This window comes from Sylvia atricapilla, chromosome 7 (assembly GCF_009819655.1).
Source record: "Sylvia atricapilla isolate bSylAtr1 chromosome 7, bSylAtr1.pri, whole genome shotgun sequence".
NCBI lineage: Eukaryota > Metazoa > Chordata > Aves > Passeriformes > Sylviidae > Sylvia > Sylvia atricapilla.
The window spans coordinates 11,027,339-11,049,728 of NC_089146.1; the positions used below are offsets into that span (position 1 = coordinate 11,027,339).

General features: G+C 39.7%; 2 protein-coding genes across 2 annotated transcripts in view; both read right to left on the reverse strand.

Moving 5' to 3' along the window:
- SATB2 (SATB homeobox 2) overlaps positions 1-22,390 on the reverse strand; it is a 128,833-nt gene that overhangs the window by 79,663 nt on the left and 26,780 nt on the right. The gene's annotated exons all lie outside the window — the stretch shown is intronic.
- TYW5 (tRNA-yW synthesizing protein 5) overlaps positions 1,516-22,390 on the reverse strand; it is a 161,565-nt gene continuing 140,690 nt past the window's right edge. Inside the window, exon 9 of the transcript XR_010743982.1 lies at positions 1,516-1,525. The gene's annotated coding sequence lies outside the window, so the exon portion shown is untranslated. The remainder of the gene's footprint in view (positions 1,526-22,390) is intronic.

Here is a 22,390-nt window from a genome sequence, read left to right on the forward strand (position 1 = left end):
CTGCATAGTATTTCTCTTTTGTCGTTTTTAAGGTAAGTGTGTACCTGCCTTGGACAGCGAGAATATGCATAAAGAGAGAGAAGTCCACTTCTCTCATCTGAGACAGACAATCACTCCTCTAAATATCACTTCCATGGCAAAATAGAAAGTCTTTTAAATCACGTCAACTCATGACAGAAAGGCTACTTCATCGAGGTGTCTTTCATAACCCTGCCAGACTGGAGCTCAGCTTCACCCTCCACCAGGCTGTCCTCTCCTGAGAGGCACACTCACACAGTGGTATTATTCAGCAGAGCCAATGCCCACAGGACTACAGCACCCACTGCATGTCACTAACAGCATCCCCACATAATGCCCAGAGCTGGGCTCTCTTCCCAAGTTCTGCATGAAATCACTGTCTTTTGGGCAATCTGTGCTCTTATTGGTAGGGTCATTCCCAGCTTAGCCCTAGGACACCTGAGCTTGCTCAGCTGCCCAGGAGCACAGGCTGTGCCTCCTCCCAGGGAGCAGTGCCTGCTGAAGGCCCTTGAAATCCAGAGGGCCACAATTCAGCTTATTCCCTGATCAAAGAGCTTCTTTAGATGCTGCCATGAGTAGAGGTTTGCTTTGCTGTCTTAAAATCACAGCTGTTCCTCTTGCTTTGGACATCAGCTGTCTCTTCTCGAGTCCCAAGGTCCCTGGCAAAATGTGCTACTTCTCTGCCATCCCAGTGTGGCACCAGGACCTGTCTCTAATTTAGGGCCTCCCAGAGAGCCAACATAAGCAGATACAGCTAGTGGAGACCTGCAACGTGCTTCCAGCTCAGCCTTACAGGCTGGGAACTGGGGTTTTAGTGTAGTTGCCTCAGTTGCTAAGAAACATGAACACAAGTGTACTCAACAGGTGGTGCTTTTCTCCACTGCACATGTTCCTGAACGGCCATAAACAATGCCTGGAACATCTCGCCACAAATTTTGGACCAGGTGACCATATTGCCACCTCCCCATCTATAAAGGGCTGCACATGTGTAAAAGGACCAGAGCTTTACACAAACATTTGCTGTCCAACCTTCTTCGTCAGCTTTCTGCCAGCCCATCATCATCAACACAACCTGTCTAATGACACGTTCAGCAAAAATGGTACCTGGCACTCTTTGGTCCCTACATTCCAGAAGCCTTTCCTAAATTTTCTATGGTTTCCCAACAGAGAAGAGGAGAGTTAGAATGTATTTTCCCTCTTTGGGGAAAACCCTGCATCTGTTTTCATAAGGATGCCAGTGCCCCAAACTCCTTCAATTCACCCAGCTTCAATACTTGCCTATAAGCTTCACATGGAAAGTCAGTCTACTGAGCAGAAGAAACAGCACAACAACATGGCATTGCAGCTGAATACATAAAACACATTTCAAAGGTTAAAAAAGAGCATTGCTAAAAGGACATTGTAGAGGATAATAAGCTTAGAATTAAGCCTACAGACATTGTTTGGCCTTGTATGAATCCGAATATCCTGCCCACTCACAGCTCCAGCTACAGAGAGCACAGAAAGTCTGGCTCAGACTGCAAACATACAGTAGCCAACTATCTTTGTTTTGAGTCAACTACAAGGAGATTTGAAAATTCATGGGTCTCAAGTCCAAAGAAAAATAAGGGCACATAGCATGCTGTGCTGCACAAACAAACCCCCAAACTAATGCAGTTTCATATTCTGGCCTATGTAGTTTAACAGCTTAATCTCTTTAGTTTGAGATTTGTGTCTTGGGGTTTTCCTTACACTGTATAAAGACTAGCAGAATGTTTTTTTCACTAAATTACTACTTTTGGTTTGCCTTCTGTCTTTTCTTTCCTCCCACCAGACATTCAGTTCTTGACTTCCATGAGAAGAAAACAACATGAACAACTGAAAAACTAGCAGGACACCATCTAACTATCAGGATAGAAAAGCAAGTATTGCTGAGGAAATAGAGGGATTGAGGACTTTATTGATAATCTCAAATGACTGCTTCCACTAATTCAACATGAATGCAATAAGATACAGTTGCTGTAATTTTTGCCATTCAACCCTGAAGCCCTCTGCTCTTTGTAGCTGCCTTACTGTAAGAGTATAGCCAGATCCACACAGGATCAAAAAATAACCACAAGCTTGATCCCAGTATCTCTGATGACACTCTGTTAAGAAATAATTCCACCACAAAGCAGTTAACAAGGGAGGTAACACTTGTATTTTAGCATTTTTATAATAGAAGCTTTTATGGAAGCAGAAGTATCCATGAAAATCTGCATGCCTATGTACATTTAAAACAGGAAACAGACCTGAGACTGCTTGTTGATCCTTAGGTTCGGGTCTCACTCACAGCACAAACAGGTAAAAAACGAAGGGACTAAACCTCCCTTCCCTCACAGATTGATTGACTAGGTTGGACTCGATGATCTTGAAGGTCTCTTCCAACCTACACATTCTGTGATTCTTTATCTTTAAGGCTGCAATATTTCTTTTCAAAATACATTCTAATAACCCTGGTTCTTAATTTGGGCAGCACTGCAAATTCAGATGAATTAGATTAAATCAAATAAGAAATTTTTCTTTACTGACAATTACTTCAGTTGATAATCTCATCTCAAGTTCCTCATCTCTCTTTTATTCCCAAGAAGAGTAAAAAAATTCTGCATTTCTGACAAGTCTAAATAAAGCTTTGCTGGTTACTGAACTATGCTACATTTCCTATCAACAGAAAACAAAAGCGGAAAAAAAAGACTAGTTCACCACTAGAGGAGATGACTCAGAGCAAGCAGGAACTGTTACCAGACTCAGAAAAAACAGTTTTCCCTTGTACCGTTGATGAGCCCACATTAATGCTGAGATGAACCTAGATTTGTTTTCTTAGCCCACATCTTCCTAGAATTGAACCTATTTTCTTACAAAGCCACCAGATCCTTTTTGGATCCTGTTAGCATTTTAACTTCACGTTAGTCATTTTGTGAAGAAGAGACCAAAAAATAGAAAGACAGAAATAACTATTTTTTTTTTAATTTAAATGATAAATTTTTGTGCACATGGCAAAGACTGGAAAGAGTTATTCACATTTTGGATCTGGAAGTTGCAGCACACACACATCATGCTCAGAAGCATTTCCAGTTCTCCACTTCTTTTGTAGCAGCTAAGATTGTCATGTAATCACAGCATATAGAAACTGGGGAGCTGCTATGAAGAAAAGTAACTCTATCCCAGCCAAAACCAGTGTGAGTGTTTAATGGACAGACACTCCATGCCTCAACAGCCCCAAGCACTGGTGGCACTGTGAACACCCTTGTGAGATGGTGGAGAGCTCTAGTACCTCCTCTCACCACTTCTTTCTCTTTCCTAAACTCTATCTCACATTCAAATCAAAAAGATAAAAAATGCTGCATGGTGACATTTCAAGAGAAAAGGCAGGAAAGACTGTCATCATCTCCCAAAGCCCCAGGTGTTTTGGGTCCACATATGCACAGCTTCTTTGTGTGAAAGCAGAAAAGGAATCCAGAGGCCCATTCCCAGTTCTGGGGAATATAATTAAAGAAAGACACAGTGGGATGGTGCCTTATTCAGAACATGGCACCAACACTGGAAAATCCCTTAAATCTACCAGATACCATTTCATCATAAGTCACAACCTATACTGCTGCCAGCATTCTCCTCTGTACCACAAATACTGAGGATCTGACTGGGGATTTCAACTCATAATATGGTGCTAAAGGAGAAAACAAGATTTAAGTAACTACTTCACAAAGTCTTATGCAGGAAGATGAAGACACTGCACACATCTCCTCAAAGAATAGGCTGAACAGCCCTCGTATAATCCAGATATGTTCTCTTCTCCTTACTGGCACAGGGAACCAGAGCAGACCTCAGCACTGAGGGAGCATTACTAGCCCAACACACCAAGGCAGCTTTGGGAAGTTTATCATTTTCACAATCTGACTGATTCCAAAGGTCACCCTGGAGGAAAAGCCTCAATCTGGCTCCTGCCGACACAGTCGTTTCCCACAGCCAGTATCTATTCTCTGCTCTTGGCACTCACTCAGGTGGTGGGACGTGGGTTGCACTGTGGGTATCCACATCTTAATGAAAGTCTATTTTACTCTCCCAAAGCCTATTGTTCATTTGGAGGCACGGAGCATTACTGGTTGTTTCATACTGGAGGTCTTGGCAGGTATACACACCAAAGAAATAAACTTTCTGAGTAAGAAAAAAACTTTGGAACTACTGAATTATCCCAAAAATCTGAGATGCCTAAAGTACTATAGTAATTCAGACTTAAAACTATCTGGAATTTCTTTTAATCAGCAAAATAACCCCTCCTTTCTTCATTTGACATCTGAGTTCATGGTGGATGAAAATCCAGTCAGGAGAGCCTATCAGGACTAAAATAGCTCTCATGTTCCCCAGGTGATGACCCTAGTTTACAGTTTATCACAGAACAACTCATTTGAAAAGCTCAAGTAGTAAGGGTCCCAATTAGTTTGACCAGTCATCACTGTAGTGTAGATGGAAAAGATCAAAACCACACCATTAAAACTGCAATCTCAGAGAATAACATTAAATATTAAACAAAATTGATAGATTAGAGATCTATCTACAGGATTCTGTGAGAAATGGCTTAGTCTAGATAACCTGTTCTAGACCAAACATGTTGCACTGATTCAAGAGGTTGTTCAGTCAAGCCATGCTGAAAATTAAGGTTTACCCAATCTTCATAATCAGGAATATTTTTACTGCTGGAGGCCCAAAACAGTGGCCTCCTTGTTATCTCCTTTATCTACTTTGCAGGTGAAATGTTTTTCATCACATGTTCAAAGAAGCAAACTGAAGATACAGAGGTCCCTCATCTGGAGATGTCTAAAGAACACTGCTCATTTAGAAAAAGTAAGATCAGAGTTTGAAATCTAAATACTCTGCGTATTTAAGGCTAAGCTAATAAGCTCTTTACACATGAAATGGGAGCACTTAGGGACTTAAGCCAGCTTTTATCCAGGTATGTAGTGTACAAAAGGCTTCATATTGCATTAACTGGGGTGAGTACCTCCATATGCCCTACATAAACAAAAGGAATGTCATACCTGAAGCATCTTTTGAGTAATTTTTATCTTGAAAGAAAATGTTAGCTAACGTAACTAAGTATCACAACCAAAACTTCTGAGCAATCTTTGCAGAACCGCAAAATTATGCTATTATTATGGCTGAGGAGTTTTCTGCCAGTAGAGGAAAGGGAATTTGCAGAGCTGTGTCTCACAAAGCCAGGAAGGCTTAACAGGTTGATGGGCAAGAATGATGCACTCTCCCTCAGCCTCAGTGAGGCAGCAGAACCCTCCACCAGCAACTGCCCCCTGCCAGAAAATGGCCCCAACCTTGTTACCAGCCTTTTAGGCCCTTCTTGTGTACAAAGAAAACCATTTCAATTTTGAGCCTGCATATCAATGGATAGGGTTTCCTTCCTTCTGAAATAGGCCTCAGAGTTGTTACAGTGAGTAAGATGCTTCCAACCCTGTCTGAGAATCCCTCATGGCAAGCAGCTCTGCTAGTCAGTGCCTGCTCACCCATCCACCCAGGGCCACATCACTGTCACCTTCCTCCTCCTGCCCACGCCTCGCTGCTCCCGTCTCTGAATGACAGCCAGCACCTCCCAGCTCTACAGGAATAAATCTCCAGACCACAAACCTCTAATATGCCTTCCTCCTCCTACCCCCAAGGCAATGAGTTACACTCTGTTTAGCCTGAGTCACGACTTTCCTTCCCATCTTCTTCCCATGCATTTTACTCAAATTTATAAACAGGAAGAGAACACCAGAGGTGCCATAAGAGGGATGAAGAAGCTGCTCCACTAGAGCCATGCCCAAGGAGGGTATGCCCACAGAGAGCAGGGCAGCCCAGAAAACACGAAGATGCTGTTCCCAGGGCAGGGAAAGCTGCCTGGGTAGACAAGGCAGGCTCAGGGCTGGCAGGCGTGGCGATGGCTGCCACTCAATTCACACCTCGGCATTAGCCTTCTTCACTGCGCACATATGGGCTGCACAGCCAACTGCCCAGCTGCACACACCCCCCTCACTGCAGCCAAGGAGAGAAAAACATCCCATTTTTCCACTAAAATGACCCACTTTACTGCCATAACAAACCTTTTCTGATATATTCTCTTCTGGATCTGCTTTTATGTATGCATTATTAGATATTCAATGGAGTAACTATTTCTAAATAGCAGGTGTGATATTTTTTAAGTGAATGCAAGTATGTGCATAGCCACAGTAAAGGGAGAGAACAGAGGAGTCAGTTTAAATCCTGCTTCCTTTACTGATTTTCACAGTAAAAGTAGTCAAGTATTTATAGAGTGCTGATACAATATAACACAAAGTAAATTAAAATTAAAAGGAAAAAATAAAAAAATTACTTCAGGGATTAATGCTTTTCCCTCTTCCTGCACATAAAGGTATGTGTAGCTGTGTTAACCCCGGACACTACACATTTCATATGTATGTATGTCAATTTAAACACAAGTACACAGCTTGTTATAACTCAGAAATAAAGTACATGAGAAGTTAAAAAAAAAAAAATAATTGAAAAGCAAACAAGTTTTTTCAGCTATCTCTCCAAGAAATCCCAGAAAATTCTTTGTATTTCATCTTGAGGTATGGACATTAGTCGTCATTCCCTGACACTTCTATGAGAAGCTTTCAAGCAATACAAAGTTGGTAAAGTCATTATTCCTATTGCACAAAATTATGTTCAATCCTTTTTTACCCAAACCACGACCAAAAGATGACATTATTTCAGAATATTCCCTGAGTAACACAGAGCAGCAGACTGTGGAAGTAACAGATATTTTGCTTTGGTGGATAAAAATCAGGGGAGAAAAAGAGAGAGAATCAGTTCATAAAACCACAACTTGCGTAACTGGTTTTGCTTAAATGAAAAACAAATCAACTGATCATTTCCTGGCAGATGAAGCACTACATTCAAACAGAATTTATGGATTTTAGCCTTTAATTATTTAGCTGTATTCTTACTCTCTCTCAGTCTATTCCCTTTTTATTTAAAAACTTGGTTTTTAAGCAGATAAATTCTGAAGGAGAAACTCTGTCTCAAACTACAAAAAAGTTTGAAAAGGAAAACATCAAACCCAAATAATCTCAAAACAATGTATTTTTAAAGCTCCTGTCCATGCCTCCTCTGCTGTTGGCAAGACTATTGGCAAAACAGTCTCTTGGCAAAACTATTCTAAGAATTTTATAGGACTATTAATATATTTGCTTAATCCCCCGGTCCCAGCCATTCACAGGCAGCTTTTAGGTGGATTTGTTAATAAATTGTTAATATTTTGTTAATAAGCAGTGGCACAGCCTTGGCGGGGGAGTTTCCCAGGTGAGAGCTGAGCCCTCATGGATCCAAGTTCATCACTTGCCACATTGCTAATGAGACAAGTGCAGCCCAACACGAGGTTAATTGTCAGAAGCAATAATCTAAATTAAACTGGCCAACATTCAAGTAAAAGGTACCATTTAAAATATCCTTTTCCAATGAAAGCAATCTCAGGAGTTTATTTGCCTACTCAATACAGAATTCCAGGTTTTAAAAAAACCCTTCTTCTTCCCCTCCAAGGAACCAAAGTAATTATTTTTAATACAGTGACATATGTTAGACAAAAGTATTAAGGAGGGGGCCTCATTCCACTCCAAATCTCAATGGAATTTTCCCTTATGTGATCACACATCTGAGCTCAGATTTTACCCTAACCAATGAAGATTTTTTTTGTTAAACAATTGCTATTAGCTGATGAGAAATGTTTTCACAAATAATCCTGAAACTTAGAAAATCTAGTGTGATGCTCCCAGCACTGAGAAATATAATTAAAACAACATGGGGAATTAAAAAAAAAAAAAAAAAAAAAGTGAGAGTTCACAAAAACATTTGGGAAACAGCTCAAGTCAACTCCAAGCTCACTTGATTTTGGCTGGGACTCCAGGCTCACAACAGCTTCAGCCTGCCAAAATAAATATAGCCACCCATTTGTTCCTGATGCTTTCACCCAGGGAGGGACCTGCTCCTTTGCTTTCCTCTGCTACGATAATGACATCTCTGCTAGGATTTAACTGAGGTTCATATCCCTGCCCGTCTTTGAAACAATTATTATTCTGTTAATTGTGAGAAGAAAAGGACTTAAGTGCCACCTCAGACTGACGTAATAACCAGTACCTTCCAGACAATTATTATGTGCTGTAATTAAAATAATGCGCATCATTTAGGCAAAAAGTTTAAAAATACCTTGGGGGGAAGTAGTTGAGGATATAATTCCACACGGGGAGTCTGTTTAATTGTGGTTGTAACCATAGAGGACAAACACAGCATTTAAGACAAATATTATTCATTTACAACACAGAGCTAGTATAAAAAAGCATCTAAGAAACATGAATGTTGTGGTTGTAGCTACAATGCTTTATGCATGCTTTACTCACAAGGAGTGACTGCAACATGTATGAAAAAATAGTTTTCGATTAACCTTTTTTGTATTTTTAAAATTATTTAGTTCTTTGTCATTTTTAAGAAAAATGACAAAGCTGGTAAGTGGATACAGAACTCCTTTTCAAAGCACTCAGTCATACCTAATCTCTGCATCAGTGACCATTAGAATATCCAGGTTTTCAGAACTCCTTAATTTTAGCCTTGAACATGAGACCATTTTAAGGTGGGTAATGCAGTGAAAAACCTCTCAACTGAATAAAAATAAATGCAACAGGAAAGAAAAATGCTTCACAAAATACTAGGAAAGACACTGGATTCAAGTAAGCAATATAAAAAGAAATTGGCTCAGCTTTTAATGATATTGCACAAGTGCCTTTCTTTTTCTAACACAAAGTTGAACTCTTGAATCACTACAGATGCCTTAGTCTAAGAGGTAGCTGGCAACCACGATGGCATGAAAAGCATCTTGCATTAGACACGGCCAGTTCCAGATTAAGATGCTGACATGAACTAGTCAGAAACATTTTTACATTTCTCTTTTTTTTAAATTCCCACTTGGGAGGCTGCTGGTCCCTCTTCCAAACTTATAAAATTCAATCCACAACACAGAAGCTTTGTCACATTCCACTCCTTGGATGCATTGGCCAGTCTACTGCCTACTTAGGAACCCAAGGAGAATGTACAAAAAGACACTCTCAGTGCACTAAAATGAACTCTGGAAGTTAAACAGAAGCACATACTCACCTCTGTTAACCAGCACAACCACCTGCAGCAAGCCGTACTGGTAGGACAGCTGAGGATGACTTTTTGAAGACAAATAGGCAGTGGCAAAACTGAGAAGATTCTAGAGCTCCTGAACTTTGATGTAGGTACTAATCCTAGGCCACTGCCAGTGCTCTTCCTGCCTGATTCTTAAGTGCATACAAAAGCAAACAGCAGATGGTCAGTTCATAAGACCGGCAATATTGGCACAATCCACACGGAGCCACCGGCCTGTGCCCGCATTCAGCCAAGCACAGGCTGATTGATCAGCTGAGATCAACTGAGCAAAGATCAGAGGTGCTTGGAGAACACCTACAGAAAGAACTTCACTCACCAGGGCACCCTGAGTAAGGCTCTTCATGGTCCAAGGTAACGCATTTACAAAAAACATTTTTTATTTCTTCTCCTATATAGCGGTTTGTTCTTTCTCTGCTTTTAAATCTGAATCTCCTATTTCAGATGTGGGAAACGAGCATTTTAATCTTCATTTCTCCCCAAATGTTATCAAAGGACAATAACACAGTCCCACTTTCAATGTACGGAAATACTTCAGTGAATAACTGTTACAGATATAAGGAGACAAAACTCTTTTGTTTTCAGCATTTAAAGAAAAAAAAAAAAAAAGGTCCAAGCAGCTTTTCTAATTGCACTAATAAGACACTAGGCAGGATCCATTTTATCAGTTCTGTTTCTGAAGCTTATTCTTCATTTCACCGCTGATTTGAAGAAGGCCACAACTGCAGTAAGGTCAGACCTATTAAGTACTCAGGACACGGGGGGGTTTGAATAGGACAAGCAACATAAAACCGCCTTGGTTTTTTCCTTTTTCTCTCAAATGAAATAATGTACCATAGAAGCCTCCTTCTTGCCTGACGCTTTGCACCTCCAGCAGCCAAGAAGCAAAAAGGCACATTAGACAGCTGCAGGACTTCTATCTGGAAGAAATGCAACATTTCCTGTCCAAATCCAAAGACAATGATCCCAACCCAGTAAACTATCCAGCAGCAACATATGCCAGATTGGTGAGGTTATAGTTAGCTGTTTCTGCAAATTTAAAGCCCAAACTGCAAATGCTTATTCAGACTTCTTACAGATTTAACAACTCAAGCACGCCAAATGATGACCACCTTTGCAAGGCAAAGCTGCTATTTATCACTAGTTAGAATTAAATAAAAGCACAAAGACAGATTTTGAAAACCTAGAGCACATTCAAAAAATTACACTCTGCTCCAAGACCTAACACAGTAATAGACTCTCACAGGAATAGCTATTTCGCTGGCAAGATAGTGCAATAATGCAATTACTGCCATTTAATTAATTTATATTCTCAAAATCTGTCTCCTTACAATTTCTGAGTATTTCGCTTTAACATCAAGACAGGATTTTCTGCCCTGGTTTGCCATAGCAACCCTTGCAACAAATGGCAGTTGTCTATAAAAAGGGGGGACTCTTTGAGTATGCATGCATGGTTTAGTATGGTTTGTTTTAAAGCAGGTCAGAGCACAATGGACCTTTTCTACCGTCTGGGACTGAACATCAACAAATCTCACTTCAAGGGCTGCAACACTCCTCTGCAAAATGAAATGACACTGCTGCTAAGCCTGGATGTAATTACAGATATGAAAGGATGGCTACGAAAGTTGCTTGTATCTTCCTCTCCCTCCTCTACTACAGATGTATTTGCCATACAGCTGTTAACATCCTCAACAAGTAACATGCAGCAGATTTAACATTTCCTTTCATTTTAAGTATTAGTATACAGTGGTGGCTCTTAAAGCACATTTACCACTACAGAATGAGACCTTTGTCTGTCTACTGCAAGCAGAGCTCTGCCCTGCCTGCCTGTGCAGCCCAGAGCAAAAGCTATACCAAGAAGCCTTGACCTCCGGCCCAACAAGGACACTTAGTAGGGCTAAGGGTAATCCCAACTTCTCCTTGCTCATTCAGCTTCTCGAGCTGTTTGAAGCAAACATTACCAACACAGCTACATTTTGCGGTCATATTATAAAATGAATCATTGTTCAACAGTCCAAGATTGCTAAACTTGTTTTATGTGTGGTTTAGAGTAGAGTCACTGGTTGCTCAGACCCCTCAGAGCTGTACTCCCCCCAGTCCAGTTGCAGCAGGGAAAGCGCTCGTCTTTGGCACTACTCCAAACACAGGATGGTGTAACCAAGCAGCATTTGGCCTCTAATGTTCCTTCTCACCAGTTCCTCACGAGGTAGCCAAGATTTTTTCAGCTACTTCTATATGAAGAGCCTTTACCTCTAAGAATCTCTTTTGAGCAGTTCTAACACAACAACTTCTGGGAGTTAAAATATCTACCACTCTTTTTGAGGTGCTCTGATTATACCCTCTGAAACATTGCTTCTCAGTACATGTTCCTACAGGCACAATTTTTGTTTTAAGAGAGTCTGTAGAATATCTGATGTTGGGATTTAGTAGGAGTGAATGAATGCTCCATTATTCACCCTGGTGGTACAGCAGTGGTTGCTCTGAAGTTTTACAATGCAGCATATTGCTGTAATGACATCATATGACATCATAAATCTCCCACAATTTCTAAAGCTTCTGATGAATGTTTCTCCATAAGCACCTTGTTAATAAATTAAAAAAAAAAAAAAGAGTTAATCAAATAAAAATCTTTCGCATTTGTATATTATTTAGAAGACTACAGACAAGTATTAACCACCTTATGCTTTAAAACCAAAACTCTTTTACCTCAAGCTTCATAGAAAAGAAGACAGCATCTTGATATATGGATGCAGTCAGACAGGGTACCCTTGCTTTCTACCCTATGTGAAAACCTCACAAAATATATGAATCTTAATTTGAATTAATATTTTTAAAAAGTTCTCTGAAAACAAGAAGTTACTGTACTTCGCCTTAATACAACCAAGTGTTTATGTTTCAACCACAAATAGTCCAAATTAACAACTATTTTCCCCTTCTTTCAAAACCTTCCTACATACACATACATATTATTCAAGTCAAAGACCAACTTCTCAGTCCTTGCCGAAACAGTAGATATTTGCTATCCCCACCTTCAATCAAACACAGACACACACTCACACTACAAAAGCAAGAGCTTACCCTACTTTAAGGCTCTTAAACCCAGGCTCCACATGTCTCCCTACTCTCTGCAGCTTTTTCCCTCCTCCAGTCTTAAGGAAAGCACTTGAAACCAAGTCAAGACACACATGGCTCCTTACTTTCAGTCTTAAGAGGTCCTACACTTCTGGCCTCTGAGGACACAAGCAGTCTTTCTCCATGACTGAAGAGGTAGGAGGATTCCTATGGCAAATCCCTAATTTGTTGTCCCAGTCTTAGTCACTATGTCCCAGATATTCACAAAAGCAAGCAAGAACTCAAACCCAAGCTTTGATGACATATTAGAAATAATAATCAAATTACTCTGAACATCTTTAAACAAAAAGTATCCTGCAAAAGGATGGCTTTCATACAAGGAAAAACATTGTGTCGTAAAATGTCTTTGGCCTGTATCTCCTGTGACAAAGTAACTCACTCCAGAACTGAGTTTGGTTTTCCATATTAGGATACAGCTAAAAAATTACACGGATGGAACACCTCAAACAAGCTCTTTGCAAACAATCAAATATAGGATCAGTAACCATATACTCATTTACATAAAATTATGTCAACCTGTGCTGCCTATGATCTCAACCTGCCACACAACACATTATTCACTTCTTCATATAAAACAAGTTTGAAATACAGCTTGAAATACATCTGGAAACAAAAATCATGTTTCAACCTCTGCCCTCAATTGCATCAGTGGAAATCAAAAACGCCACTGACTTCAGAAGCATTTGACTTTATTTACAGTTCTGTAACTGAAAACATGCTTAGTTTTCTGGTAAAGAATCCCTTACTGAAGCTATAGCAGCAACAACTGTGAACACTAACAGCACTGTGTGAGCTGATTTTGGACCCTACATCACAGCACTGGATGCCCATTTATTTTTCTATTTCGCTTAGTCTTCACATCAAGACAAAACTTCCTAGTTCCATTTTTGGCCTTCCTACAAACCTGATTTCAGTTTCCACCACTGCAAGAAATATTTTTCTCTGAGATATGAACCTCATGCTTATGTTTTAAGAGGTCAGGACATTATGTTTTTAAGGGGTCAGGACATTATGTCTACTACTACCAGCTTTTTCTCTCCTGTTCTTAACTCTTCCTGCAAAGGATGCAAAGTCCCAAATGACATTGTCAGCCTGGACTCCTCTTGGCTGAAAGTCATGCTTGTGATGAGCAGTTCCTGCTCTGGCATCTCTGGTCCTTTCCCATCTCTCTTCACAAGACATCTGCTGGAAAACACTACTTTTCCACAACCTTTGCTAAACTCCATTAGCTCCCTTAAGTCACTTCCAGCCCCAGTTCCTATCAATCCCTGCGCTGCTCTGCCACAGCATCAGCAAGATGCTAAAGAGTATGTATAGTTTTAGGGAAATATCTCATCTGCTATTTTTGAAAGTTCAAATTGCTTTGCTGCCAACAGCTAGGAATATGATAACAAGGTATTAGTTAGTGCTGAAATCCCCTTTTTTTCTGGGAAGAATTAGAAAATGTATGAACTGTCCTATAATATTCAGCGGTTTGCTGAGCATAACTATGGTCCAGCCACATGCCATAGTGTATATATAGCCTTACAAGTTTATAACATACTGAGGTTTCTGCTTAATTTAAATCTGCTACTGAATTCTAATATCCATTTCTCTCGTTTCCCCATCCCCACACATCCCCCACCGGCACTCAGTGCCAAAGGCTGAGAAATAACAAAAGGGCCACAGGAGGCCCCAGGCACGCTTGAAACCAACCGAGCCCCGTGGAGGATCACACTGTCACATGCCTGCACACCCGCAAAGTAATGTGCTTCAGAGAGCAAGACTGCATCCCAAAGTTACCAACCAGCTTCTTTTTGTTCCCAGCAAATTAAAATGCTTGGATTCTTTTCTACTCCATGTTCTCATGCCAAAGACAGGATCATGCTAACAAGCGTCTGATGGAATCCTCTAAGAATTTTTTTTTTTATCTTTACAAATTAAATTTTTACAGAAAAAATGAAGCTTCCCTCATCAAGAGCCCCAGTATGGGAAACAAAATGTCAAGAATTAACAATGCCAGATATTACACTCCCACACGGGGTTAATTTTTTTTTTCCAAACAGCGAGCAGAAATCTGTCCCACCCATCAGATGAGCTACAACACTTCTATTAGCGTTCTGGCACCTCCTTCTGTACAAGCACAGCCCTTTTGCTATAAAGCACGCTATATAAAAGATTAAATCCAAGCACATAAATAAGAGATTTTTATTTTTTTTTTGCTTCCAGACTTGAACTGATCACTCCTCGTATAAAACATCATCTTCTTCCCCCCAAATACTACATCACACAACTATCTGGATGTAAAAGGACATTCGGTAGGTGTATGAGATCGGGGAAACCAGGACCAGCCTTCTTTTATATAGAGAAATTGCTACGACACAAGGCCTGACTCAATGGGGCCAACGCTCCATGACAAAATTAGAACATATTCCATCTTTCTCCCTGTTAAACGACAAACTGCACCTCTCAACTGTTCTGGGAAAATAACTGCAGGTTTTGTAAAGGATAAATACTATGCCAATATAAGGGGTTTTTTATCATAAACCGATTGGTTTTGTACCTAAAAATACTTGAACAAGAGGCTGCCCACCTAGTACAGGATACGCATACCACGGCTACATCGCTGCAAATGCGCATTTAGATCCACATCTTGTTATACTGCACATACAATGGTTTTAATAGTCCTAAATACAGTTCAATTAACAGCAGCTTGCATCCATACCCAGTTCCTGGATACGTGACCAGATAAAATCTAGAGAAAATGCTAAGCACTCAAAGGAAAACAAAGTACACACTGTCTATTAATTGCACTGGAGTTAACACTGCCATCATGTAATCCTTGGTGAAAACATGACTTTTTTAATGTATTTTTTTAATTTCGTGTGATCTATTAAAAGACATTCTATTTAAACAGCATTGCACAATTTCAGACAACTGAATCTGTGAAAAAAGCCTTATGGCTTTGTGTCAGGTCTTGCCATATTATTATGGTGCAAAGGCTACATAAATTTATCTCCTTCTAATTCTGGATTTTTTTAAAATATGAAGACACTGGAGGGTTGGTTGTTTTTTTTTCCATCTGCAGCTAAGATTTCTCCATCTCCTTCACATTTACATGCAAAATGTGAATTTGTGCACAAGAGACCCAGATAAAAAAAGATAAGGATTCAGGAGAAGCCTTGAAGATGCACGATGGCATTTCTGCTCTGTAACAGCCCCTCCTTCCACAAAATTGAGGCTGGAATCCTGGGGCATCACAGTGCAATGCCAGTGCTGTAGCTGTACCTGCAACTCCATCTCAGCTCTGGTCAGCAAGGAGAAGAGCAGGACAGGGATTTGCTGGACCTCAGTGGCCTGGTGCTTACTACACTGCCCAAAACCACACTGCTGTCCCTCACAAAGTCACGACATCACTCTTGTACACAGTGCAGAAAAACTTGTCTGTCTCTTTGTTTTTGCTTTCTCCCTCCCTACTTTCCTATACTGGCACACACTCAAAACTCTGAAGCGTAAGAAGCTCTTGCAAAATAAAGTTTTAGTACAGAGTTACAGAAAGCTAAGGGGGGAAAAAAATCTCATGTTTGTATGATTACAAAAATGTTCCTTAACCTTGTTATTGAAATCACTTTGGATTATTAGGCATAATTTTTTAAAAAGGTTAATCCACATGTCACCATAAATGCTGAATTTTTTGTCTCATACCACTCAAACCAGACCACAGAAGCTCTCTAGCTAAAATTATTACATTTCTTTCCTACTCACCTTTATGAAGTGACATACTACCCTTCTGGTGCCCTTCTAGAAAAATGCACAAATCCATCCATTGGGATTTAGACAATTTGGCATTGATCTTTTAGTATCCAGGAATAACAATCAGCTTAACAGAAGCAGCTTTGTATTAGCAAACTTTGTAATAAAAGTACTTCTGGATAAATAAATAAAAGAACGTCTCTATTATGCAATGCCAAATTAATCCTTGTGATAAATTTATTAATTCCACCCTCCAAAGGTCAGTATAATATTAATTTGTTCCTTGCACTAAATAATGTATTAGGGTTTAGATTAAACTGGTTAAACAGACATTCAGCAACATTCAAGCAGCCTTGGCACCAACACTGACACAGTGCAGTACAGAATGGCAAATGTACTATAAAATATTTTAAACTTTCAATGCCGGAGTACAATTCTATAAGAAGTGACAAAATAAAAATATTTAATAAATGCCAGTTTCTTCTGAATTCTACCATAAGGTTAATACTCAATTCTCAGATTACTGTGTCACTTGGTACCGTTCCATTGCTTCCAAAGGACAACCTACTGTGTTTTCAAAGCAGGAAGGCAGAGTTGCTCAGGATTCCACCAAAGTCCCCAAGACAGTGGGACATCCTAGTTGTGCAGCAGAATGGCATCCCTTCAGGTTGTGTGACACCAATGGAGCCAGGGCAGGACCTACGTTTCCCTTTGCAGCAGGGAAATGCCCCACATCCAGTAAACTGTTCTATGCACCAGCCCCAGGAGAGAAACCAGACACGAAATCCTTCACCTATGTGCTCCAGTCTACACTGCAGCACTTCTTACCTAGCTGGAAATCATTTTACATGCAGCAAGTCACCTTTTTGCTGAGATAAAGCACACTTTTGGAATCAACAGGTATTTCCCCTGTGAACAAAAGAAAAGTTGTATGTTTGATCCAAGAAGCAGATCCCACTTCTGTAAACGCACATAAAATGTATTTCCCCTGGAACAGACTAATCTCATTCTGCATAGGGTTTTATTTTATGGGTAGGCCTGGGTTTTGTTGATTTGGGTTTCTTTGTTTCATGGCAATTAGTTGCAAAACACCTTAAGATGCATTGCTGGAATGACTGCTCGACAAATAGTACTTTGCATCTTATTGTAAAATAGTCAGACACTCAGCCCAAACAAATGGTGTCTGTAATAAAGATACTGCCATATATCTTCATTTGTACTAGAACAAATCCATTTTATTTGTTCATTCTGTATTTTAGTGTCACAGGTCTCTTAGAAAAGATAATTTATAATTCCTTATGCAATTAGATATGAAATTAAGTTGTCTTACTCTGCAGAAGAATTTATAATGAAGAGACCAGGTTCAACCAGTTCCACGGAAAATATTTTGATAGCATCAAAAAAAAGAAAGCATAAAGATCTTCAGTGTTTTAACAAATTAACACATGCCTTTTGGGTAAATTACTGTACATGCTGTTAATCTTTTAATTAGGTTCTCAATTTCATATACACATTTATGGTAGGGAGCATTTAATGATCAGAAAATGCAAATATATGGTGTTGCTATGCTCTTTTAATAGATATATCAAAAAAGTAAACAATCCCACCCTTAAAAGAACCCTAGTAGGTGTTGTCCTTTAGTTGAAAGCACCACAATAAAATATTAATAAATCTCTATTAATATTACTAACAGAATACCACTCTTCATTTTATGATTCAAACAAATACGGCTTTCATATTGAGAAAAGTAAGACTTGTTCTCCACGGTTATGCCACAGAAAAGGAAACATTTATGTTTGTAATGCATGTAGCTTTTAGACTCATCACCAACATTCAAAAATATGTAATTGATGTTATCTGTATACATGGAAATATAAATAGTGACGTCTGAAGCACATTCTACGGTAGCATTTCACAAAATGCCAATTTTCTCACGCTGACTGCCACCTAATACTGCCTAAGTATCTCTTTCCAGGATCTTGAAAAAATACAGTATTATCTATAGCTCATTATTAGATAGAACTTTTTCCTCAACCAGTTGGTCCATCCTCAGTTTCAACACAAGATAAACACTTTTTTCCCCACAGACTATTTCATAGCTTCTATAGCTGGTGCCGAAGAAAAACCTACTCAGCAAGGCAGACAAATTGCCATCAGTTAACAATCCCTATGCCAAGGACATTTTTAGCATGGTGTTGTCTCTGTAAAAGTAGGAATTATCTACTAGCTACGTCACATAATGATTTTTTGTTACAGAAAGGAAAAAGGCCAAAATGTGGCTAAGCAGCAAATATATTATAAAAACAAAGTATGAAAGCAATTTAGCTGCGAATCCTGACTGGCACATGCGTCCTCCTCCCAGCTTACTTGTTTGAATTTAACTCTTTATTGGTAACTTGGAAACACCCAGGTGAAGACGAAAGTGCTACACATACAAAACAGTATGGGAAGTAAAAATAGAATAAAATACTGACCCCAGATCCCAGAGCTGTTCTAGCTTTATTGACAGTTACTTCATCCTAGAAGAATTATTTTTCATTTGGAATAAGGTTGAAAGTAAAATTGCCCATAAACACACAGTGAAAAATGCCCCAACCTCATCTCATCCAACCTCATGCAATGCCTTTTTTCAATCACACCTGTGTAAACATATATTATTTTAAACTGTCTGGATAAAGGAAAGGTATTTACTGGCCAAAAGACAGAGTACGAGCAATTCTCCACAGCCCTCCACCAGTAAAGCAAGGAAGAGACACACACCCTGAATAATCAGGTAGCTCAGTGGATAGGAGGAGTGCACACACCTACTTCTCTCAGACATAGCTTGAATTTGAACCTTCCTCAGTACTCTCTGAGTGGGTTTCCAGCGAGCAGGAAAGTAGGTAAAAGGAGGTCACTAATAGCATTCTTTTGCTCATCCTTTCCCATTCCATTCAATGTAGCCATTTAATCTGCTGCAGACCCCAGATGACGAACAATGCAGGAGGGCAGACTGCCCTTGTAAAATTCAACCAGTATGAAAGGACCCAAACATCAAATACAGTTGCTGATTGACAGCTTCATTTATATTCCTGTAAGGACGAGGAGGACTAAAGCCAGGTCCTTTCTACAATGCTCGGAACAGGGGTGAGAAACCACCACAACTTACCCTTTGCTGTCACTGCCAGGAGGATCTCTCCTGAAGAGACAGAAGACACTGAACAGAGGGTCAGTTGTGTTGGCCTCTCGTTTGCTATTTTAACCAGGAAACACTTTCTGTTTAGCACCCTCACATTTTCTACGCCTACTTTGTTAGGTTTTCAGTTTAAAAACAAAATAGTTTTGATGCTTAGTTTGTCTACGTGGTTAAAGGGGACTGAGAATTAGTGCTTTACCCCATAAGTGGGCCAGAGGCCCTGGTGCCAGACACCTTTGCTCCCCACGGGCTCAAACCAATTCTCCCAAACACAAGCAGCAAGATCCAGACCACGGCACTGATGATAAATGGACTTCAGACAGACCAGCTGGCAGAGAGAGCTCTGCTTTCTCTCCAGCAGCATAGCCATTATAAACGCTGCAGAGGGAACCTACACCCAAGGCAAAGCAGGGATTCTGAAAGGTGGGATTTACTTCTAAGCAAGCAGAAGCTCATCTGGGGGATGTACCCTACCTCTGTTAGGTTAACAAAAGAAGCGGCTGGGGGTGGGCTCAGCTCTGTGCATCTGTGGGGAAGGCAGATGGGACAGGGCAATCTGCAGCTGGAACAAAAAACCAAGCCCTTCACTGGGTTAAAATGCTGCTTCCCTTATCTAGAGGAGGGAATGGAAAAAAATATTCAGGTTTTTAAAAATCTAAAAAAGAAAAGAGAAAAAAAAAGGGAAAGAAGGAAGAAAAAGCTACCCTAACATGTTAATCAGCACCAAGCTTTACTCTGCTCATCCTGCTGAATGTTTAAATATTTAGCTTGCTACCTAACAGGCTGTTAACTGCCCCTCATTTTGCTTCTCTGGACAGGGGAAGACCTAGCCTAACCTAATTTATTTCCACTTTTAAATAGAGCACTGCTTCATTATCAAATTCATGAAGATGGAAAAAAAAATGAGACAACGAAATTTTGTTTTTAATTAAAACTAATAAACACCATTTCTCAGTTTTACTCAAAACTGCCAGTGTTTCTTGGATTTGTGGGTTTAGCTGAGAGGTTGGGAAGAGAGACAGGAAAAATCTGAATTTATTATACACTGGTCTAAATTTTTAATCAGGTACATACAGGCCTTTCAGAGTGAACTTGATTTTTATTTCACCCCAAACTACTGTCATGATTGATGGGACACAAAAAAGTCTGTGGCTCCATTTCCCCCGCACTTCCTCTCTGGTTTGTAACACTGGCAGAATACAGGCAATTTTTCCCTGAAGAGTACAAAGTTTAAAGAAACCTCTGTCCTGCAGTGTTACCTTTTTGCACGTAGCCTGCAACATAAAGTGAATGGAAAGCATTAAAGAATGTGGCCCTCATCAAACTAAAGCACTGATTCACTGTTATAGCCTGAGCAACATTGCTCAGAAACAAAGAAGGAGACAAGAACAAAAGGTTTAATGATTTCTTCCCAGAGCACAGTCCGAGTTTGATCCATTACAGCCATGGAACAAACAAACGACACACACACACCACTGCAACAGGTTCACTGGAGCCCGTGGAGCTGTCACCAAAACATGATGTGCTCCAACGCGCTCAACAATGAAGTCCCTTTGCAGGTATGTGGAGTCTCACAGAGAGAAGGATGAAAGGGTGTCTCACTGGAACAACCAAAGCCCATTGTGCCCACTCTGCTCCCTCCTTTCCCCCCCGGCCCCTCTCCTGCTTACGAGCCTGCTGTGCTCAGAGACAGAAAGCAGCATCAGAAGTGCTGAGCTGTTCAGGACTACCTTTACTTACCCACCTTTAAGCTGTTCAAACACTAATAAATTACCCATTTACTTATACAACCCAGATGTTTGCCATCTAGAAAAATAGATTATTATTTGTAGAAGGTTTTGTTCTGTCACAAGAATCCTGCAAACAATATATTGGGATCAGAACACCAATATCACCCACTAACTTCTGTACACCAGTTTAGGGGGGTGGCAGGCAAGAAAAGCAAAGACAGACACTTCCTGACCACTAGTCAGAAGTTAAGAACTTGCAAAGAGAGCTTATCAAAAACTCAAGTATTCACTGGAGTTCATGCTGTTTGGACAATGAGGTTATTTAAAAAAACAGCACAAATGGAGAACAGGGATGACAAATACTCTGAGATTAATTCATTAATTTAATTCTGAGCTTTTGCTTCCACATTTATATTACACGTATAAATATATATTTGCATGCATGTATATGTATAAAATGTGTGTATACTAAACTATAAATATATCATATATGTGTTTATATATAAACCAAAGTATAACTTAAAATAGATTCCATTTGTGTACCTATAAATATGACATTCTAACATTTCTTTATATGTTGTATTTTTCATAAAAATGCAAACCTAATTTTAGTAAAGCCTACAAATATAAGAAACCTCAATCTTTGTTGCTTCTTTTTTTATGTAAGATTTCTTAAGAGTTCTGAGGAACTCTTAAAGAGAATTCTAGGGTTTTAATTGAAATGGCATGAGATGCTGAACCTTTAACAACAGTGTCTTTCAACCCATGTCCATTATGCAAAGAAATGCCTATCAAAACCCACAAAGAATGAAGAGGTTTTCAATATTCTCATTAAAATGTGACTTTCTCTCATAGTTCCAGCTAATTGAATTTCACTTACAGTTGTCATGAAGTTTTGTAGGGTAGACAAAACAGTGATTTGCCGGTAAATGATGTATATAGGGAGAGAAATAAATATTTGAGAAGTTCTTAGCCCTCTTTCTTCAAACATCAGGATGAAAGACAAAGAGTACAACTCAAGCAACGAACAGTTCAAGAAGGAGCAGCTTTTACAAGGAAAACTTATCTGGATGGCTGAGTATCACTGCAAGAAATCCAGTCCACTTAGCAATCTCAGACAAGTTGTCACAGAATTGCACAGCAGAGTTTACTGCAAGATGTCGGTAGGAGCCAAACCCCTTACACACACTACACTTAAATGATTTGATTTGGGTCTTTTATAATGCCACCTGCAAAACCAGAGAGAAGAAAGAAGAGTTTACCCATTATAAATATCCCCAATAGAGGCAAGGGGGATAAAGGGGATTACTAAAGGTAAAGAGTTAATTAGAGATGGTGTAAAACCGAACTTATGAAAAGAGGTGTGAAGAGGGCTGGGCAG